We start from the raw sequence: 13,544 nt of genomic DNA on the forward strand, positions 1-13,544 counted from the left end.
AAAGGAAGCAGTGATATCCTGCTGTTCTCCCCTATCGTTATCTTCAAACCAGGAGAAAAGTTGGGAAGACTGGCAAATTAACTTCTGTTGTTCTGTGACGATTCCAGGGGAGAGCTTGCACTTCATTTAGGTTGTGTGGTGAAGAGAGAGGCTGTGCTTTCCCCCTCAACAACTCAGTGGATGTCTCTGGGGCAGCAACACCCTCATAGGTCCATGGGAAGCAGAGGCAGGAACAGGACATGAAGGATCCAGTTCTGAGTGGAGAGGATATGGCACCTTGTAGAAAATAACTGAGAAACACTCTGAAAGTGAAATGTTTTTCCACTTGGAAATGTTCGGTCTCAAACTCACTTAATTTGTGTACTTATCAAGTGCATCAACAACCTTAAGAACAGTTTGGTGTTGCCTGGTAGACATACAATCAAAGCAAATAAACACTAAATAACTTGGCTATATTTCCTGTCACTGACCTTTGTTCAAGAGTTCTTTCCATCTTGCTTACCAACTGCTTATCCCCAGTCAATCTGCATTGGATGAAAACGACTTGTCCTATGAGGTCCAGCTCAACTGGCCGCGAAATATGAAAACCTTCCCTGATTCCCCCAATCACAAACGGTCTTTCTATTTGAAGCATTATGTCTTTACATCTTTCTATGGCTCTACACACTTTCACCTAGAAGTGTGGTTACTTTAGCGAATATCTGGACTAGCCTCTCTTGTCTATGAGGATTGGAATGTTACTCTTAAATCTTTTGGGTTTCTGTTTGCTTCATAGTGTTTGTAACAAGGCAAAACTGCACACTGAAATCTCATGGGAAACAAGAGATAGCCCTAGAACTGAGCTAACCAGATGGAAACAAAGTTGGGAAGTTAAAAGAACCTATCAGCTGTGGGTACAGCAGTCATCTTCATTCACTGACCCAGCCTCACATCATACAAAGCCTGTAGAAAGGAAGCATGACTCATTCATCTTGGTAGGTAGCAAGCCAGTACTGCAAACACAGTGGTTGGTGGGGCACTAAGTACACAGTGCCCAGATGGACTGAAGGTTGTCTGGGTTGTAGCATGAATGTGTTTCTTAGAGGAAGATACCATTCTGATAGGAAATGTATGAGCTTGGTTACCCATGTACTAAAAAAATTATATTTTTCTCCTCAGCTCCTCTACTCCCCCGAGCCAAAATCCTTCCACTGAAGACTTTGTCATTAGGTACTATGACAATGCTTAGTTCCCAGACTCTCATAGGCCAGTCTGCATCTTACTCTCTGTGTATCCCTCAGAGCAAGACCTTTTGCACATAGGAGGCACTCAATAAGTTTTGAATGAATAGGTGGCTAGAAATCAGCTGTAATATCCTTCTGCACATACATCATACGTAAGCTACCAGGGTTTGGGGATTTTTTTCCCCTTTAATCTGTATTTTCACTAAGAGAAGGAGGGGAGTCATTATTCTTTTACACATGAAGTACCTCATTTTTAATGTAGGTAAACTGCCTGTTCAGAGAAAACAGTACATTGTGGTACTGAAAACAACTGTATGGCTCATGAGAGCTACCTTATTATCTGACTAAATTGGTTTATGTAGAAAAAAACTAAAGAATAGAAAATATACATTCAAACATTAAGTAAATATCTTAAATGGAATCAAATTCCTGGAGAAGATATGAAAGCTCTCCATCTGGGGTCAGGATGGGGATGGGGGAAGGCTTGAATCTTTAGCTGATTTGTTGAAGAAAACTTATCAGTACGTAGTACGTGGTGAAGAATAATCCTGAATTGGCACAAGCAGGAAAGGTAGGATTTGCCTGCTTCTTTGAACATTAGTTCATATTCTTCATATTCATTATACTGTAGACCATTAAGCTATTTTATGGGCATGAGAGAAGTTCAAGTACAGCACAAGTTGCCAAAAGGATTATGAATTTCATTTTGATTGATCAATAATTAACTGTACCTTGTGAAATTACAGGCTTGACTAACTGTGGAACGTATTGTAGTGAACAGCCCAAGCTGCCAGAAAGAACAGAGAAGACAGAAGAAAAAAAGATGGAAACTGAAACATCTGTCCCCTTTATGCTGCAAGAGCTGGTAACCAAGATCTCGCCGTTTCCTTCTCTATCTAAAGTACAAACAGCATAAAGCAGGGATTGGATTGATACAGGACACTACAGAAGATGTTTGCTTATAATTATTTCTAGCACTTTTTTGAAGCTCAGGGATAAAACATTTCCAATTATTCATCAAGCTCTTGGAACACATAGGCCTCTATAAGAGGGATTTAGCAGAACAACAAATAGCACACAAGGGTACAGATGAAAGGAAAGAATGTGAAGGGATTATTACCATAAAAAAGCAAATGACTATTTGATGGAATTACAACAATACAGGGAGTCAGAGAGGGATGGGAAAATAATGCTAATTGATAAATACATAGCTGTTTGGCATTAATTTGAATTATGTCATGGCTGTGAAATGAATAATAACTATCATTTGCTTTTCACACGTGAATATATATATATGTATATATATATATATACACACACACATATACATATATATATATATAACTTTTGAAATATAACTATTCTAGACTTCCGTTGCCTCAGTGGCTGCCTTGGAAAAGCTGTCCACTTTCCTTCAACCAATGAGAGTTCTAATTATTAAAATATTGGTGGAAATTCCCTTTACTAATATCTGACAGCCTTAGTTTACCCAAAATACACAATTGGTACTACCCATTTATGGTTTACATCTACGTACTTCTAAACAGGTTTTTTCTTTTAAGAAGATATTTCTTTTTGTTTCTTTAATTATTTATTTATTTTATTTTTGGCTGCATTGGGTCTTCGTTGCTGCACGCAGGCTTTCTCTAGTTGAGACTAGCAGGGGCTACTCTTTGTTGCGGTGCGTGGGCTTCTCATTGCTGTGGTTCCTCTTGTTGTGGAGCACGGGCTCTAGGCGTGCGGGCTTTAGTAGTTGTGGCTCGTGGGCTCCAGAGTACAGGCTCAGTAGTTGTGGTGCACGGGCTTAGTTGCTCAGCAGCATGTGGGATCTTCCCGGACCAGGGCTCGAACCCGTGTCCCCTGCGATGGCAGGCAGATTCTTAACTGCTGCACCACCAGGGAAGTCCCATAAACAGGTTTTGAGTACTGTCTAATGTGGACAAATGTTAAAATCTAAACCAAATCTAAAACAAAGCATAGGGTTGACTATCCCTGCCTCTGTTCTGTAATTCCTCTACGTACTTTTCTTCCTTTGTTAGTACAGAGAAAAGTTAAATTATCTAGCGATAACAGCAATTTTAGCACAAATATGCTTTTAAAATTGCATTTGGCAGATTTATGGATGCTGGGGAATCTCAAAATAGAAGGTGAAATCACTTTCTAACCACAAATAGCTGAGCCACCCCAGTAACAGTATAGTTCAGACCTGGGAATAGATTACCTTTCAAAAAGATATTGAATTTAAGTATTTCTTTCCAGTTACCTCTGATCAGATAAAATGATTTCTATTTATTTTTTAATAAAATAAAATACTTGGGAAAAAAGTACCAAAGGAATTCAAATTAAATGGCAAGACAGGATCTCTAACACTCTTCTATTATCCCAAACTAAAAGAACCCATCCATTGGTTGTTCCACTCAAGAATGTTGAAGTTCTCACAGGCCCATTCAATCATGAGCTGTATTTGCCCCAGAGTGTCCTTCAGAGAGCAGAGAGGCACTAGGTGGTTAGGTCTTTGAGGTTTTCTGTAGTTCTCTTTATATTTTTGTTTTCTAAACTTTGTGTTACATACAACTCAAATTTTTAGTTTCAGACAGAAATAGTATACTTGCGGGTGTAGTCAAGACGTAAGATTCATGATGGCACAGCATAATAAAATAAATCAGTTTTGCTACCTAATAATGTGCTTTAAAGAATAGAGAAAGTTTAGTGTGCAGTTTAGGAAGGCACACATTTACAAATTAAGATATATCGGTCACCAATGCACTCAAAAAATATTAACTCCACAAATCTGCATAGTAGTTCTAAACACAGAACCTCTTCTGGTCAGTTTGTGGGGAGAGAAGAGTAAAAAGGGTGAGATACTATAGGGTCCTGGAAGAACTGAGACCTTCAGAATAGCAGATAGGTCAAGAAATAAATGTGTATGAAATAGGATTCCAACTTTTTTTTGAACAGAGAAAGCATTTACCGATAAGGAAAAAAATAAAAGATGAAAAGGTATCTAGTCATTTTCTGTGTGTATCTCTTCTGAAATTGGGGATAGGAAAAATATTTCAGTTTTATACTGATTTTCTTATGGCTTTTGGAAATTATTTATTTACATTACACTAAAATAAATACCACAATAAAGTTTTTGTTTACTATGATTTAAAGTAAATGTTTCATGACCAGGATTTAAAGTTACATTTGTGACTGCAAATATTTCTTAGAAATGAATATTTCCCTGTTTTGCTTTTATACTAAACAAATCTGCAGCAAGTTACTTTAAAAATGAAATAAATCTTGTGTTCATAGTGACAGTCAATAACACTACAGCATAATAATCAATTGCTATTTGTAGCAGCAGGACTAGCAGTGGAGGCAGATCAGTGCAAATTACTGTCACTGTGTGCTGTCATGTATGCAGCCAGCCTGTAGAACCAAAGACAAATGAAGCTCGATTCAGTGGAACGAGACAGTACTTAGTCATACCTGCACCACAACAGAGGAATGTGGGTTGGCATCAAATATAACAGGAAAGTGGATATAAATTTAAAACATTGATGGGTAAGAAAAATAAATTAATCCAGCTAAGAGTTCTGCTCCCAAGATTCAAAGTTAAATGCTCATATCTTTTTTTTTCTATGAGCTGGAAATTGGTGGATTACAGGTGTCCAGGGATCTACAAAAAGGTTAGATGGCTTTTTAGTGAACGCCAGAGAAGTCTGTGCTGTACTTGACTCTGTTTCAGAGAGATGACTGACTCTAAAATCAGATATTAGGTGTAAATCACTAGTAATGGCCAATTCTAATGACAAATTTAAGTGATAATATATTCCACATACAAATAAGAAACAACTAAGAGGGGGGAAACCATGTTTGTCAATATCATTGGGGATTAAAATATTTTTAAAATCTTCTTAATTTTTTATATTTAATTCAAAGAAAGAAAGGAAGCCACTGGTCTATCATTGGGAAGTCCTTAAATCTTTTACCCAATCAAGTAATTTTAAAGCTAGAACTACTGATTTTCTACCTTAGTCTCTTTCTGTGATGAATCAGACGACTTGCTTTCTTTTTGCAGGTAAGTAATACAGAATACAGAGAGTAATGGGGAGAAGGCAACCAGTATATTCAAATCCACGAAAGAAAAAAGCTGAGCAGATTGACAATAGCATAGTAATCCCTCCATTTCTAACACTCCCCAGTAGTTAATGAAGTTTGCAGAGAGGTATAGTCACTCATTCAGGAGAAAAGTGCTTCAAATATTTCCTTGAACAAGATCAGCACCAACCATGTAATCTACTGCACCCTGTTTTAAATGAATCTGGGGTGCCCCTTGTTCAAAAGTAATAAGAATTTCAAGACCACACAGCAGACCACTGAACCAAGCATGGGCCCTCTAAATGTGGGGCTTCCTCCAATGACCCAGATTGTGCACCCATGAAGCCAGCAATTGATGCAAGAGTTCATCTTCCTAAGATTCGACCTCCCCACAAACACCAGCCTAGTTTGGTTTATGTTACTTAACCCTCAACAAATTGATCTCTAAAACAACGGTTACAGATTGATAGCCTGCAGGCTGAAGTTGGTCCAGAGACATATTCTGGTCGACCTGATGGGTGACTCTTATAGGTCAAGACTGAGTAACAGCTGATCCCTTTGGATGAGACTTCTTCTCTCAGTCCTTATTATTTCTTATTCTTTGACAGTGAGCCATTTTTGCCCCTTACATACCTTCCTAGCCCCTGTTAACATTTGAGTTTACCACCCATAAAATGGTAGTGGAAATCTTTAGCTAGCTTTCCCTGATCCTAATAGCAGTGCAAATAATAGCAGTAAAAGCATCATACTGGAAAAACCTACATGGATCTTAAGAAAACATTAGTTAAACACAAATAAGTTAACAGTATTGATGAAATGTATATTCTGTAAACTATGCTCTCAGGAAAAATTTGCATTAACTCACTACCTCCTTTAATGAAAACCTGTTAGGAAGAAATGCCACTCTCTACTTTCACCCTGTTTACTTCACTGAACTAGATGGGAAAAAAAAAAAAACCCTCAAAAATTCACTTACCAATATGTTGAGCCATTTACAATTCTGAAATCACATTAAAAGCAACTAACAAACACCAAGGGGAAAGGGGCAGAAACACTTAACTACAATTAAAAGAAATTGAAATGACCCTCGGAAGCAAACTGTGATGAATGAAAAATAGTAACTCTTTTCCCAAGTAAAATGACTTTATCAAAATGACAGCATGATGCCTAAAATATGTACATTATTTAGAAATGTGACAATTCACTCGATTGTTAAACATGGTGGTGATAAATTGTAGTTTTCTAAAAGGGACCAAATGACCTGAAAAATAATGCACCTAAGATTTAAGAAAACATTTCTGCCAAATATGATAATGCTTTGAGTTCAATACAGTGACTTTCTTATTGATAGTTCATGTTATTAATGGCTTAAATATATAACTCTGTCTTATAACTCTATCATGGGCAGAATCCAACTGCAAACCCAGTGTGTATTTTTATTGCTTTCATCTTGCTAGACTATTTTCAAGATAGAAAGTCTATGCCAATTTAATTGTGATTAGACTTAACTTCTGGATTAAGCTCACATATAAGAAGATGAACAAATCCTAGGATGTATTTTTACAAGTCATCATATTTGACTACTGCTTCAACTTCCCAACGAATGGAATGAAGAACTTAATATAAATTTTTGGTCTCTGCTGTATTTTACTCTGTATTTTTGGCTCTGCTGTATGAAAGCTGTTTGCCTTATTTGCAGCATTTGGAAAAAAGAAAGCACATAGCAATACTCTTGAGTCAAACTTTTGCCACAGTCAGCCACTGTTTCTGAGATGTCAGGTCTGTATAACTATATTAGAGCAGATTTTTTTCCTTCATTCTGCCTCTATTCCCCAAACTGTAATTCCATTCAAAGAAATATTTGCCATGTAAGTCAGCAAGGATTAGAACTACCTTTAAGAGATTGCTTTTAGAATATTATTGGTGTTTACCTGGCAGAGAACAGATAAGACTACTGCTATCGTTATTGTAATTTTACTGAAGATGTACCTTTTTAATGATGAAAACTGTGTAAGGACTTTGGCTTTCTCCGTTTAAAATACATGCTGCAGAGCTCAAAGCTTAAACTACATGTGTTAGATGTGAGATTTCTTTTTCGACAGAATAAATTTAAGGTGGAGCATGATGTGTCACTAAAAATGTTTCCCAGGAGAAATCTATCTCACGAGGGTGTGATTCATTTGGCCCAGGGAGACTATAAAGCTAGCACCACTAGCCCATACTTCTGAGTTGTTTGCTCTTCATGAAGTAGTCTAGGTGTTATCTACTGACCTCTCTTCATTGTCATTTTTCTACAGTGATCTCCTTTTACAACTGGTGAATTCCACTTCATCTTTTCTATAATATCCACACATCCCTTGAGTAAGAAATATGGCTTATGGAAAAATGAATAAGACTTGGGCTTGACAACAATGAACTTAGCACTAAGTGGAGACGTTTGTACACATTCTATCATTCTGTATAACCATCCGGAACAAAATGGATCAGGGATGAGGCTGACTTGGCACCTTTATGGTTGACTAACCTGCACAGATTCACATGCCTAATAAGTGTCAGGGCAAAGATTTGCACCTATGCTTAAAGGTCCCAGCTCTTTTCATTGTGCCATGTTGTCTTTCTTCAGGATCTATGGGTTAGAGGCCTCTGTACCTTACAAGCCTTATCAATAAATGAACCAGATGACATCTTTGAGGATATTTTGGATTGAGTTAGAGGTAAAGTTTACAGAACTGGGAATCCAAAATAAAAATGACTGCCCTTTCCCTCATGACTCTTAAATTAAATTAAAACTGGAATAATTTTTGAATCCTAGAGTCTCAAGAAAGAAGCAAATACCATATAAACGAGTTGATTACAAGAATTTTTTGAAATGCCTTTCCCATGATATCATGTATTTGCCTAAAGTTGAAATTTAGTAGAATCTTCTGAATCATAAAATAAATACCAACCTTTATTTTTTATATTTTTGGTGTTAAGAATTTTTTAATATTTACTTTAATTCTTTGAAAAGCAGTTATTTATTCACATATGTGTGTGAAGGTTTAGTATACATATCAATACAACCATGAATGACAAATGTCTTACCCTCAGTTTGCTTAAAATGATTAATAAAGTACCTGTGTAATATTTCACAGTTAGCTAAAAAACTAATTATATAGTTCTGTACCTGAAACCTTATGAATATATACTAGTAAAGAGCTTTAAAAATACCACATGTGGATAAAAAGACATTCAGTTATATTAAATAGCTGGTACAAATATCAGTCGCATGACTATCTCATACATGTAGTTTCATTTTTGTGTTTTTACTTAAAAAATATAAAATGCAAACTCAGTGTTATAACAACTTTGTCAATTAGCTAATTTTACAATGTGTAATTCCATCACAAACTTTCCAAGTACTATAAACACTAGTTATTTTTGATGCCCTTTCTATGTTTTCTGCAACATAGAAATAAAGAGCAGAGTATTCAACTCCATCATTCATTGGTACTCCTGTTTATTATAGAGAATAATATAATTATATATTATATAATATAATATATAATATATATAATATATATTATATATATAATATATAATATATATTATATATGTAATAAAATTAATATATAATTATTATATTATATATATTATATATTATATATATAATATATAATATATAATATATAAATAATATAATATAATATATATTATTAATATAATTAATAATATATATTATTAATAATATAATATAATAAGAATAACTCTAGAAAATCCCATTTATTTTATGTAGCATGTATATGATAAAGAGCATATCAAGATTTCTATTAAAATAGAAACTCACATTGAATGTTTGCTTGCAGTGCTGACAGTACGCTCACACCTGTTGGTTCCAGAAAACATTGTTAGGAATTTTAATGATTTGAATTGTAAGAAATGCATTAGCATTAACTAAAGGTGATGAAAAATCTCTGGTTCTAGTTTTTAGACTCTCCCACCGCCCCCCCTGTTTTTCACTATTTCCTTTCCTTACATTGGATTTTGTCATGTGTATAGGTATAACCATATGGGGAAATGTGAGATTGATTGCGTAGTAGCAACATAATATAAAGTGAATGGATCTAAGAGTCAAGATTTCACCAAATGAAATATTTTTAACTTCTATTTTTTACTAAGAAAAATAAAACTAGATGGAAACCATTGTATCAATATTACTATTTAAAATTCTAATTATTTAGAATTGTAAGATGAAAAAGACTCTCAAAAATTGTATTGTGCTCTCCTGTCATGCAAGATGATGGTAAAATAAAGCTGAAAACCCAGACATTAAGGAGGAAAAAGCAAAGGAAGGGTGATGTCAGTGGCAAGGTTAAGAAGGATAACCACAGGGCAAAAATGCCCAAGAAAGGGAAACCCACTACAGTTGAAATTCTGTCTTAGTCAGAGGAATCTGCAGGTATTCCCCATCCAAGGAAAGCCATGTGCAAGAGGAAAAGTTCGGCAGTTAAATCCAACATTCAGAGGCAAAAGGAGATGGTTCTTGCTACTGTCACAAGCCAGTTGCTGGTAACAAGAATGGTGGCACCCAAGTGTTCAAACTTGGCAATATATCTAGTTATTATCCTACTGAAGAGGTGACTGAAAAGCTGTTGAGCCACTGAAAAAAACCCTTTTGTTACTATGTGAGAAAACTTAGAGACAGTGTCATTTACAGATCAACTCTACTGGTCACTGCAGAGGCAAAAATGTGGCTTTCCTGAAGCAGCTTTCTACTTGTAATTGGATCTCTGGTCCTCAATTTAGTTTCTCTATGCTGAACACAAAAGAAATGTGTCATTGCCCCCTCCACCAAAATCGAAATGAAAATACCCAAACATTGCATTGATGCCTACTTCAAGAAGGAGCTACACAAGCCCAGCCACCAAGATGAGCATCTTGACACAGAGAAAAAATTACCAGGATACAGAGCAGTGCAATATTCATCAGAAAGCTCTGAACTCTCAAAGTATGCCAACAATCATAGCTGTTCCCAGCTCCATGATTATCTGCGTTCAGTGTTCTCTCTTACAAATGAAGATTATCCTCACAAATTGGTGCCCTAAATTTCTAACAGAGAACACTAATTAAAATAACTGAAACATTAAAAATATAGTATTGCTTTAAAAGTCATTCATACCAGCATATGTTTTCAGTTCAATTAATTAATATTAATTGATTAATTAATATCTTGAGGTATTGATACATAGAGAAAATTTACATTTGACCAAAAATAAAATTTTTATGAGAGTCAATTTTTCAAAATCTTTCCTTTTAAAATTAGACAACATTTTTGTCATTGAAAAGTTTGATTCTATATGCAAATTGTAATTAACAAGTAATAAAAAGTGAAGTAACTATTCAATACAAATAATAACTTAGTATTATTTTTCCCCAGAAATAAAAGTAAGGTTTTTAAAAAATATAATAATACCTCATTAAAGTCATAATGCTATTGATATACATGAAGTTTTCAATGAACCTGGATTTTATTTTTTACTTATCATATATCAGATGATGTGAATGTAATGGTTCACAATTTTAAAGGATGTTGATTCTATTTAAGAAATAAGAACAGACACTAGTAGATAAAATATATATGTTCCATATATAAGAAGATTTATTATTAAATAAATAGTAACAAATATTAAATTTTTCTTATTTAGGGGAAAAATCTAGATTCCATAGAACATAGATACAATGCTTGAAAAAAAGAGTAGTTCCCAGCTAATGGAGGACTCTGAGGGAAAGGGGCCTGCCTGATATTTAGGAAATTATTGTAGCTAGAATAGGGGTAGTTTATCAGTGTTGCAGTTTGGAAAATTAACAACCATGTATAAAACTTACAGGAAAATTGATAACCAACTATCCTACCATCAGAAAAGCTACTCATTTCTCAAAGACGTCCATTGAGATATTTTGCAGCACTTAGGGTTCACAAAGTGTAGCGTTTGCAATATGGGAAAATAGCCTTCAATAATAACCTTTCCCTTAAAATGGTGGCAATTGTCAAGGGCCTAATATAATTTGGCAAAAAGTGCCTTGTGTACTTCAGTCAAGAGCTGATTTAATCTTATTACAAAAACTATAATGGTTTTTTTGAACTTCTATCTAGTCTCTATTGGTCTAGTCTGGTAGATAGAAATTCACTTCCTCTTTTTGTTCTTTTAACTTAAGATGCTTTGGAAAAGGAAATGAAATTTATCAAGGTAATGTAGTTGATTCTAACAATAAGAAAACTTTGAAGTTAAAGTAGTTTAGTTGGGGAATGTCAATGAGGCTTCCATGGAGTGCTTAGATGCTTCATGCCAGTTATAATGGGCACCCTTCTCCCCAAAGATAGGAAAATAGTATTTGTTTCACATTATCTTTAACATCTCCAGCAAGCTATCCTTCATACACAATTGCATAATTCATCTAGCATCACTGTCTCATGTATGGCTGGTTGTATACACCTATCTGAGAGATTGACAAGCTAAAGAAAAAAACTGTGATGAACATTTATACTCTCAGATGAAAAAGAAAGCATTATAGTTTATGTATGATGCACACATAACTGAAAAATTTTGGAGATATAGTGAAAAGTGAATTGTAGACATTGAATCCCAAGGGAGGGTAAGTTTTGAGATTCTCCAAGAAGCTATTCCTTAGTTATCTCTTAGTGCAATAAGAGGGACTTGAAGAATGATTGATTATAATAAGAAAGATCGTGGTGAGCTTAGATGCCTTTGCACACAATCTTTCAATCCCCAGAGTTGTCTCACTAACCTCTCAACTTCAGTCACAAAACTGGCTTGGTCTCTGGAATAAATCTGGTTCATAGGTGGAAAAAAATATGATGTCTCAACATCAAACAAATCTTATTTTTGTTTGGAATATGCAGTTCCTGTAACTAGGCTTAAGACTATTTGAAATTAAGTTCATGTCTTACATTCCATTTTTTAGGAACTTGACACACACAATGTACCCTTGTACATTGCACAGGGGTATCCAGTGACATGGTCCCTCTGTGACAGAGATCTTTCTCTCCCTGGTGCAATTTTCTTAGTGTTTAGAGACATGTTTTTGAATCTTAGTGCTTGTGACTGGATTCCTGCTACTCATTCTTAGATCTACTCATCCTGACAGAGTTCTTGCTTGGAATTTTGCCTATTTTATGAGAAATTCATTGGCTTTTATCACTGAATAACTCAGACACGATTAACCACCTAAAATTTATTTATTGAATACTCAATATGTTTCAGTAACTGTGCTGAATGTAGAGATACAGTAGTAAATAAAACAATATTTTACCTATCTCCCCGGGATTTACAAGCTAGTGGGGAAGCTGGCATTAGATGTGAGCTCAGAATGATGATTTATGTTGCAAACGGCCATGACAAAGAGCTATGGAAGTGTATGTCCAGGTATCTAACCTGGTCTGGATGATCAAGGAATGGCTTCTCATGAAAGGATGTTTGAACAGTGACCAGAAAAGAATTAGCAAAGTGAACATGGGCAGAAGAATATTTAAGCAGAAGGAAACATGTATATAAAGACCTAGCAGCATAAAACGATGGTAGATTAGAGAAAATAAAAATCATGATGTCTGAACTGTAAATGGGATTGTACCTGTCTGACTTTTTTCTGACTTCCCAGGACTTGCTGTGATTACCTGCCCTGCCTTATTTCGAGTTATGTCCACTCCACTATTTTTTACTACATTGATGTCTGAGGCCATGGTCTGAATATAAGGTGACGTTGAGGCTAATCAGCAGAGAAACAGGAGTCAAACGCAAGGTGTGATACCTGAAACTAGCACAACATTGTTAATCAACTATACTCCAATATAAAATAAAAATAAAAAAGCAGAGTGTGATAAAAGTAAGATGGATTAGATCAATGAATAGGATGTGCTGTAGGATACATTCTATGGAAGATTTAGCAGTGGACCTTCACTGCGAGGAATAGAGTGGGGAATGATGAGGGTTGAAGAGAACTTACCAATAGTGATGTTAAGCAAGAGAGAAATTAATAGACAGAAATAACTATTTCCAGTCACATCTTCGTTTGGAATAGAATGTTCATATTTAAGGTTAACATTTGTTTCTAAATTTATTCTTAATGTATCTCTTTTAAAAAGTTAAGAATATTATTAAGATGTTGGGCTCAATTGCATAATATTGTTTGGACATTTTTGATTGTGATATTTAGATTAATATTTATGTTGTACACATT

At 35.0% G+C, this 13,544-nt stretch overlaps 1 pseudogene; it reads left to right on the forward strand.

The window, feature by feature from the left end:
• The first annotated feature begins 5,258 nt into the window (after positions 1–5,258).
• Positions 5,259–10,393, forward strand: LOC112064554 (60S ribosomal protein L6-like; annotated as a pseudogene).
• The last annotated feature ends 3,151 nt before the right edge of the window (positions 10,394–13,544 follow it).

The sequence above is a fragment of the Physeter macrocephalus genome, chromosome 2, assembly GCF_002837175.3.
Source record: "Physeter macrocephalus isolate SW-GA chromosome 2, ASM283717v5, whole genome shotgun sequence".
In the NCBI taxonomy this organism is placed as follows: domain Eukaryota; kingdom Metazoa; phylum Chordata; class Mammalia; order Artiodactyla; family Physeteridae; genus Physeter; species Physeter macrocephalus.